The sequence below is a fragment of the Hylobates moloch genome, unplaced genomic scaffold, assembly GCF_009828535.3.
Source record: "Hylobates moloch isolate HMO894 unplaced genomic scaffold, HMol_V3 SCAFFOLD_6, whole genome shotgun sequence".
Lineage (NCBI taxonomy): Eukaryota > Metazoa > Chordata > Mammalia > Primates > Hylobatidae > Hylobates > Hylobates moloch.
In genome coordinates, this window is record NW_026652281.1 from 132,453,106 (window position 1) to 132,463,794 (window position 10,689).

General features: G+C 40.0%; 1 pseudogene; it reads left to right on the forward strand.

Annotated features, from left to right (window-relative positions):
* Positions 1 to 269: 269 nt before the first annotated feature.
* On the forward strand, positions 270 to 1,775 carry LOC116470512 (CST complex subunit STN1-like; annotated as a pseudogene).
* Positions 1,776 to 10,689: the final 8,914 nt, after the last annotated feature.

Below are 10,689 nucleotides of genomic sequence, written 5' to 3' on the forward strand. Positions count from 1 at the left end.
AGAAACAGAAAAGGAAGTAAATATAGAAAAATTATATCAGATTATTTTAAAGTACAGAAAGTTTTTTCAATTTGTATTTTAAAAATTTTAATTTTTTTTTGAGAAAGGGTCTTGCCCAGGCGGACCCACCCACTGTGCTTCAACATATGCATGGCCAGGAAGGTGCCCATTCCTCCCTGGACCCCACCCGTTTAAAGCAGTTTCAGGATCCTTGACACAGTGATGCAGAACCTTTCAGGATTTGCTGGAAGCCACAGCCCAGCCTCTTGATGCAAACTGAATTCAGCCAGTGTGAAGAGAAGACCCTTTCCCTTGCATGGGGTTTGAATCCCGTGTTCCTAGCCTTTGCAAAGCTCTACATTAAGTCTATATCCTGGACTTGAAGGAGTCCTGATGGGTGCCAGGTGTATTTTTGTGCAACGGGAACCAATAAAACAGGTATATCTTGGGAAATGCCACTGGAGTGAGAGAAAGAGAGGTTTTCTACAGTTGTAGAGTAGATGATAGCACTTGTATCAGGCTGTTCTGGCATTGCTATAAATGAATAACTGAGGCTGGGTAATTTACAAAGAAAAGAGATTTAATTGGCTCATGATTCTGCAGGCTTTATAGGAAGCATGGTGCTGGCATCTGCTCGGCTTCTACGGAACCCTCAGGAAGCTTACAGTTGGTGGAAGGTGAATGGGGAGCAGGCATATCACAGGATGAAAGCAGGAGCAAGGAAGAGAGAGTGGCTGGGGAAGGGTCACACTTTTAAATGACCAGATCTTGCAAGAACTCACTATCATGAAGACAGCACCAAGCCATGAGGGATCTGCACCCATAATCCAAACACCTCCTACCAGGCCCCACCTGCATTGGGGATTACAATTCAACGTGATATTTGGGCGGGAACACGTATCTAAACTATATCAGCACTGGAGTTATAAACTGCATCTGCTAGAAAATATTGAGCAATATCAAGTTTTTATCCGCTGCTCCAAATGCAGCAAGAGAACTGAGCTTTACCTCAATACTCAAGAAGCTGCAAGACACCATTGAGCAGAGAACAAAAATTGAAACTGTGGACATGTTCTGAATCACAGGCTATGTCTACACGTGCAGAGAAGAGTGAGAAATTTATGCCACTGCTTAATATAAAGTGGACGATCCAATGTGGAACATTCAAATTGCAAGGGTGTTTGAGCTGCCCGTTAATCTACAGGAAAGTTTAGACTAAGCCTTTCCATTGCCCAGACTTAGAGAAAGAAGAAGCAATCCAAGTGTCCTGGCCTTCACTAGTCTCATGTGTTTGCTGAGTGAAAAAGCCAAAGAATTCCCCATGAAGAACAAAGTGCAGACCTTTGACCAGCAGGAGTTGGAAATGGTGAAGCCTTTGCTGTCTCTTGCTAACCAGCCTGTTACTGACAGTGCCTGCTCTGAACAAGGAAATTTTAAGAAGGATATCACTTTCAAGGCAATTTATAGCATATTTTAAAATGCTATGCAACAGCTGCAGGAAAAAGGACTCATCTTCCAGAAAGATGGTGGTTTTGATAACCTATGCTGTGTAATCAGAAATGACGGAGACCTGCATAGGAAAATCCATGGGATAATTCAGGAAGACTGCCAGAAACCAAGTCACCCGAAGAAGGGCTGCCGCTTCCTGCACATCTTGGCCTGCACTCACCCTGAGCATCTGCCCAGTTCTAGGTAGGACTATGTTGCAGCAAGTTCTGGAGCTCCTGGAGGACCAGAGTGACCTCATCAGCACAATGGAGCACCAATACTCCTGACCAGTGGCCTTCTACTCCTGGCCTTCTGAGCAGAGACCTGAGCACGTGCATACCAGCCAAGGAGGAGAAAGACAAGGTAGGATTCAACCTCAGGCTCTGATTTTAAACATCATGTGGCGCTTATATATCTGGAAGCAGTTACCTCCTTATAAACTATAAAATATGGCAAAACACCATCACCACCACCACCACCACCACCAAAACTCCTGGGCTCAAGCTGTCATCCTGACTCAGCCTCTGGAGTCTCTGGGATTACAGGTGTGTACCATAACATCCAGCTTACGTGCTAAGTTTTCTGTAAGAAGAATCTATTGTTGATTTTGTGGATGGTGGAAATAAGTAACTTTTCCTTTCTTTTTATGGGAAAGCTCTCCTGTTCAACTTTACCTAACAGGAAAACATCTACCAATATCATTTCCTCTGCTGAGGTGAAGCTTGACGCGCATCAATTGTTCACTCGTTAAATTTAAATATTTGTTTAGAATGAAAAAAAAAAAAGAAATCTTTGGCCAGGCGCAGTGGCTCTCGCCTATAATCCTAGCATTTTGGGAGGCCGAGGCAGGTGGATCACCAGAGGTCAGTTCAAGACCAGCCTGGCCAACATGGCGAAACCCCATCTCTACTGAAAATACAAAAAAATTAGCCGGGCATGGTGGCGGGCACCTGTAATCCCAGCTACTCAGGAGGCTGAGGTAGGAGAACTGCTAGAACCCTGGGGCGGAGGTTGCAGTAAGCCAAGATCGAGCCATTACACTCCAGCCTGGGTGACAGAGTAAGACTCTATCCCCCCCCCAAAAAAAAAAAATTCTTTGAGGAATCATCAATTAAACCACTCAATACTGAAATCCTGTATGAGATTAGCTGTACAAGGCTGACCTGACACTAAAGAAGTAGAACACAGAGCAGGCAAGTTTTGACAGAAGAGAAAGAAAGTTCATTTTGGAGAACAGGGGAGACAAAGAATATATGAAATGATCCAGGATAGTAAAGCTCCAGGACTACCATCAGAGAATACTACAAATACCTCTATGCAAATAAACTAGAAAATCTAGAAGAAATGGATAAATTCCTTGACACATACACCCTCCCAAGACTAAACCAGGAAGAAGTTGAATCTCTAAATAGACTAATAACAGGCTCTGAAATTGTGGCAATAATCAATAGCTTACCGACCAAAAAAAGTCCCGGACCAGATGGATTCACAGCCAAATTCTACCAGAGGTACAAGGAGGAGCTGGTACCATTCCTTCTGAAACTATTCCAATCAATAGAAATAGAGGGAATCCTTCCTAACTCATTTTATGAGGCCAGCATCATCCTGATACCAAAGCCTGGCAGAGACACAACCAAAAAAGAGAATTGTAGCCCAACATCCTTGATGAACATTCATGCAAAAATCCTCAATAAAATACTGGCAAACCGAATCCAGCAGCACATCAAAAAGCTTATCTACCATGATCAAGTGGGCTTCACCCCTGGGAGGCAAGGCTGGTTCAACATACGCAAATCAATAAATGTAATCCAGCATATAAGCAGAACCAAAGACAAAAACCACACAATTATCTCAATAGATGCAGAAAAGGCCTTTGACAAAATTCAACAACCCTTCATGCTAAAAACTCTCAATAAATTAGGTATTGATGGGACATATCTCAAAATAATAAGAGCTATCTATGACAAACCCACAGCCAATATCATACTGAATGGACAAAAACTGGAAGCATTCCCTTTGAAAACTGGCACAAGACAGGGATGCCCTCTTTCACCACTCCTATTCAACATAGTGTTGGAAGTGCTGGCCAGGGCAATTAGGCAAGAGAAGGAAATAAAGGGATTCAATTAGGAAAAGAGGAAGTCAAGTTGTCCCTGTTTGCAGATGACATGATTGTATATCTAGAAAACCCCATTGTCTCAGCCCAAAATCTCCTTAAGCTGATAAGCAACTTCAGCAAAGTCTCAGGATACAAAATCAATGTGCAAAAATCACAAGCATTCTTATACACCAATAACAGACAAACAGAGAGCCAAATCATGAGTGAACTCCCATTCACAATTGCTTCAAAGAGAATAAAATACCTAGGAATCCAACTTATGAGGGATGTGAAGGACCTCTTCAAGGAGAACTACAAGCCACTGCTCAATGAAATAAAAGAGGATACAAACAAATGGAAGAACATTCCATACTCATGGGTTGGAAGAATCAATATCGTGAAAATGGCCATACTGCCCAAGGTAATTTATAGATTCAATGCCATCCCCATCAAGCTACCAATGACTTTCTTCACAGAATTGGAAAAAACTACTTTAAAGTTCATATGGACCAAAAAAGAGCCCACATCACCAGGTCAATCCTAAGCCAAAAGAACAAAGCTGGAGGCATCAGGCTACCTGACTTCAAACTATACTACAAGGCTACAGTAACCAAAACAGCATGGTACTGGTACCAAAACAGAGATATAGATCAATGGAACAGAACAGAGCCCTCAGAAATAATGCCGCATATCTACAACTATCTGATCTTTAATGAACCTGACAAAAACAAGCAATGGGGAAAGGATTCCTTATTTAATAAATGGTGCTGGGAAAACTGGCTAGCCATAGGTAGAAAGCTGAAACTGGATCCCTTCCTTACACCCTATACAAAAATTAATTCAAGATGGATTAAAGACTTACATGTTAGACCTAAAACCATAAAAACCCTAGAAGAAAACCTAGGCAATACCATTCAGGACATAGGCATGGGCAAGGACTTCATGTCTAAAACACCAAAAGCAATGGCAACAAAAGCCAAAATTGACGAATGGGATCTAATTAAGCTAAAGAGCTTCTGCACAGCAAAAGAAACTACCATGAGAGTGAACAGGCAACCTACAGAATGGGAGAAAATTTTCGCAACCTATTCATCTGACAAAGGGCTAATATCCAGAATCTACAATGAACTCAAACAAATTTACAAGAAAAAAAAACCCCATCAAAAAGTGGGTGAAGTACATGAACAGACACTTCTCAAAAGAAGACATTTATGCAGCCAAAAAACATGCAAAAATGCTCATCATCACTGGCCATCAGAGAAATGCAAATCAAAATCACAATGAGATACCATCTCACACCAGTTAGAATGGCCATCATTAAAAAGTCAGGAAACAACAGGTGCTGGAGAGGATGTGGAGAAATAGGAACACTTTTACACTGTTGATGGGACTGTAAACTAGTTCAACCATTGTGGAAGTCAGTGTGGCGATTCCTCAGGGATCTAGAACTAGAAATACCATTTGACCCAGCCATCCCATTACTGGGTATGTACCCAAAGGACTATAAATCATGCTGCTATAAAGACACATGCACACACATGTTTATTGCGGCACTATTCACAATAGCAAAGACTTGGAACCAACCCAAATGTCCAACAATGATAGACTGGATTAAGAAAATGTGGCACATATATACCATGGAATACTATGCAGCCATAAAAATGATGTGTTCATGTCCTTTGTAGGGACATGGATGAAACTGGAAATCATCATTCTCAGTAAACTATCCCAAGGACAAAACACCAAACACTGCATGTTCTCACTCATAGGTGGGAATTGAACAATGAGAACATACGGACACAGGAAGGGGAACACCACACTCCGGGGACTGTTGTGGGGTCGGGGGAAGGGGGAGGGATAGCATTAGGAGATACACCTAATGCTAAATGACGAGTTAATGGGTGCAGCACACCAATGTGGCGCATGTATACATATGTAACAAACCTGCACATTGTGCACATGTACCCTAAAACTTAAAGCACAATAAAAAAAGAAAGCAAATAACCAAGATTAGAGCAGAAGTAAATGAAAGTGAAACAAACAAAAACAATACAAAAGGTAAATGAAACAAAAAACTGGTTCTTTGAAAAGATAAATAAAATTGATTGACCATTAGTAAGATTAACCAAGAAAGGGAGAGAGAAGATCCAAATAAGCGCAATTAGAAATGAAACAGGAGCAATTACAACTGATACCACAGAAATACAAAAGATCATTGAAGGCTACTATGCACAACTTTATGCACATAAACTGGAAAACCTAGAGGAATTGGATAAGTTCCTAGAAGTACACAACCCTCCTAGGTTAAGCCCGAAAGAAATAGAAACTCTGAAGAGACCAATAACAAGCAGCGAGATTGAAGTGGTAATTAAAAAGTACCAACAAAATAAAGTCCAGGACCAGATGGATTTGCAGCTGAATTCTATGAGACATTCAAAGAAAAATTGGTACCAATCCTAGTGACACTATTCCAAAAGATAGAGAAAGACGATTGTATGAAGCCAATATCGCCCTAATTCCCAAACCAGGAAAGGACATAACAAAAAATAAAGAAAACTACAGACCAATATCGCTGATGAACATAGATGCAAAAATCCTCAACAAAATAGTAGCTAACCAAATCCAACAGCATATCAAAAAGATAGTCCACCATGATCAAGTCGGTTTCATACCAGGGATGCAGGGATAGTTTAATATACACAAGTCAATAAATGTGATACACCACATAAACAGAATTAAAAACAAAAATTACATGATCATCTCAATAGACACAGAAAAAGCATTTGACAAAATTCAGCATCCCTTTATGATTAAAACCCTCAGCAAAATCAGCATAGAAGGGACACGCCTTAAGGTAATAAAAACCATCTACGAGAAACCCACAGCCAACGTTATACTGAATGGGGAGAAGTTGAAAGCATTCTCTCTGAGAACTGGAACAAGACAAGAATGCCCACTATCACCACTTCTATTTGACACAGTACTAGAGGTCCTAGCCAGAGGAATCAGACAAGAGAAAGAAATAAAGGGCATCCAAATCAGTAAAGAGGAAGTGAAACTGTCGCTGTTTGCTGAGGACATGATTGTATACCTAGAAAACCCTAAAGACTCATCCTAAAAGCTCCTAAAACTGGTAAATGAATTCAGCAAAGTTTTAGAATACAAAATTATTGTACACAAATCAGTAGCCCTGCTATACACTAACAGCGACCAAGCTGAGAATCAAATCAAGAACTCAACCCCATTTACAGTAGCTGCAAAAAAAAAAAAAAAAACAAAAAAGGAATACATTTAAGCAAGGAGGTGAAAGATCTCTACAAGGAAAACTACAAAACACTGCTGAAAGAAATCATAGACCACACAAACAAATGGAAACACATCCTATGTTCATGAATGGGTAGAATCAATACTGTGAAAATGACCATACTGCCAAACGCAATATACAAGTTCGATGCAATTCCCATCAAAATACCACCATCATTCTTCACAGAACTAGAGAAAACAATCCTAAAATTCGTATGGAACCAAAAATAGCTTACATAGCCAAAGCAAGACTAAGCAAAAAGAACAAATCTGGAGGCATTACATTACCTGACTTCAAACTATACTGTAAGGCTATAGTCACCGAAATAGCATAGTACTGGTATAAAAATAGGTATGTAGACCAATGAAACAGAATAGAGAACCCAGAAACAAAGCCAAATACAGTCAACTGATCTTCGACAAAAGCGAACAAAAATGTAAAGTGGGGAAAGGACACCCTCTTGAACAAAGGGTGCTGGGATACCTGGCAAGCCACATGTAGAAGAATGAAACTGGATTCTCGTCTCTCACCTTATAAAAAATCAACTCAACGTGGATTAAGGACTTAAATTTAAGACCTGAAATTATAAAAATTCTGGAAGATAACATTGGAAAACACTTCTAGACATTGGTTTAGGCAAAGACTTCATGACCAAGAACCCAAAAGCAAATGCAACAAAAACAGAAATAAATAGATGGAGCCTAATTAAAAAGCTTCAGCACAGCAAAATAAATAATCAGTAGAGTAAACAGACAGACAACCCACAAAGTCGGAGAAAAATCTTCACAATCTATACATCTGACAAAGGACTAATATCCGGAATCTACAAGGAACTCAAACAAATCAGCAAGAAAACAAACAGTCCCATCAAAAAGGGTTTTTGATGACATGAATAGACAATCCTCGAAAGAAGATTTACAAATGGCCAAGAAATGTATGAAAAAATTTTCAACATCACTAATGACCCAGGGAAATGCCAATCAAAACCACAATGCGATACCACCTTACTCCTTAAATATATTTTATACTGTATTTGAAAGACTTAGTATGAAAAAGAGAATGTAAACTATTAATAGTTTTAAATATAGATTACATGTTAAGATGATAATATTTCACGCACATTGGATTAAATTTCTTCTGTTTCTTTTTACTTATTAAAAAAAAAACTCCACTGCAAACTGATCTTACTTTCTGGGTTTGGGGAATGCTCTGAGGTCAGACTAGCTCACACCTTGGCTGTGATAATGATTCCTTGGAAGGACTCTGGATAGACCAGTGCTACCTCAAGTGTGGTCTGTGAACTAGTTTGCAGTGCCCTTAAGACAGAAACTGAGAGTAAGCATCTGTAGAAACTTATGGTAAGTTAACATTGTCACAGTGTTTTTATTGTATTTTACAAAACTATCAGTCTGCAACAGATTAGAAATTTAAAAAACAAATAAAAAACCTGGGTTCTTCACTATGGATAGTTTGGGAAGCATTGGGATAGACAAGTCTAAGGATGCATTCACTGCCAATATCTTCCATTAGTTCCCCTAACTTCTGTGAATCTGTATTTCAAGTTAGTCACGCTCATCAAAAAGAGAAGCTCTATAAGAGCCAGATTTAGCCAATTCAGGATAATTCGAAGAATAAAAAATATTAGAGTGTACACCGGTCAAACAGTAATGCAGGTGTTCTAAGGCAAGCTCAGGGAGGACAGAAACCTCGCATGGGGCAGAAGGGAAAAAGTTCACTTGATCTTGATTTTCAGTATGAATACAGACCTTGAAAGCAGGGCCTCATGACCCTTCTGACCTTCTGGGTTTCAAGCAGGAGATGTCAGAAAAGTGACTACGGGAATAACTGGCGTGTGATGGCCAAGCATTCACAGCAACATCGCTTTGTGAAAAAATGAAAATTAAAAAAATATTGATAGGGAAAAAAGAGCCCCCCCGTGTCTTTCACAAATTTAATTATCCAAGGCTGCTCTGCCTCCTGGTGTAAGGTCATGTAGTAATGCTCACAATCATTAATGGTTATGAAGCTCCACTATGCGTCAAGCCATTGAAGTCATTCACGTGCATTATTTAATTCTTAGAACTCTTTTGAGTAGGTATTATTACAATATTCATTTTAAGAATAGGAAATTCAGACCAGTTAGTTTAATTAAATTGCACAAGATCACTCAGTGAGCAACTGGTGACATCCAGGTTGGAGATTTAATCCCATATCTGCAACAAGAGTCCAGCTTTGGTTCTTAACCCTAAACCCATACTGTTCCTCTCCCATCCACGTCTTATTTTTTCATCTATATCACTGGCTTTTGTCATTCCAAAGAAACACCAAGGCAACTGCAGCATAAAGTAACAGAAGAAACATTGAACTTGGAATTAGCATAACTGGGTGCCAGACCCAGATTTGTTACTAAATAACTGTATGATGTTAAAGAGATAGAACCCAAATTTTCTCACATTAAAGATAGTGGTAACTATGCTGGTACCATTTATCTATTTCACAGAGTTCTTGAGAGGTTGAAATGAGGTAGTAACTGTGAAAATTCTTTGGAAACTGTAAAGAGCTATTGACGCAAAGATGTTACCAATTGTTATCTTGGAAAACTGAGAAGAATATGTTCATCTCAGAAGAGATTCAAAATTATTAGATTCTTACAGCATTTTTGTGAAATAGACAGTAATCTTGGCTAAGTAAACAATTCCAGACAAGTATCTTTATAAGCCCAGAATTACGCAATGATACTTTTACAGCCATAGAAGATATATTCCGTGCCCTCGAAGAGTTTATCGCTCTACTCAAGCAACACTACTTACACACAATAAAAATGTAGAAAGCAATACAAGATTGTGGAAATAACCGAGAACTGATGACATGGTACAGACTCAGAGGAGAAAAAATATAACTGAAAGATGGAATGGTTAGGAAAGGCTTGATGAAAAAGGTAATCCTTGAGCATGAACTAGAAGAGAACTTAGAAATCAGCTCCCCACTTCTGCACATGGGAAATGGAAGCTCAGATAATAGGAAGTGATGTGCCCAAGGCCCCACTGCACTGTAGTGGAAAAGGCAGGATTATCTGACAACAGGGCTTCATTATCATCACTTCTGGTGTTCTATTTTCTTTTTTTTGAGACGGAGCCTCGCAATGGTGTGATCTCTGCTCACTGCAACCTCTGCCTCCTGGGTTCAAGCAATTCTCCTGCCTCAGCCTTCCGAGTAGCTGGGATTACAGACATGTGCCACCATGCCTGGCTAATTTTTGTATTTTTAGTAGGGACAGGGTTTCACTGTGTCAGCCAGGCTGGTTTCAATCTCCTAACCTCAAGTGATCTGCCCGCCTCCGCCTCCCAAAGTGCTGGGATTACAGGTGTGAGCCACTGTGCCAGGCCCGTAGTTCTATTTTTCAAAGGAGCTAGATTTAGCCGAAGCAATGAAATCTCAATGTGGAGATTTTTAGACATGTTCTCCTATGACAGAAGCCAGCCTGGCCTAAAGAGTTAAAATAGGGGGTTAATAAGAATAAGAATGCAAACTTCCAATGCCCTACCTACTGAAACATTGTCTTTCAGACAAATTGTGTCCCATGGGAGTCTGTGGAAGCACACAGTGTCTCCAAGGGCTCCTGACAAAACATGGCCACGTACACTTCACAGCTACTCCAAATAGAGTGTCCGCCCTCGCCCACCCATGTCCAATGTCCAAATAGCAACTTAATGCAAAAACAAGCTTTCAGGGCAATTTGCTGAACTCTCTAAATCTGAACATGAGGTCACAACTGCAAATAACAACAACAACAACGACA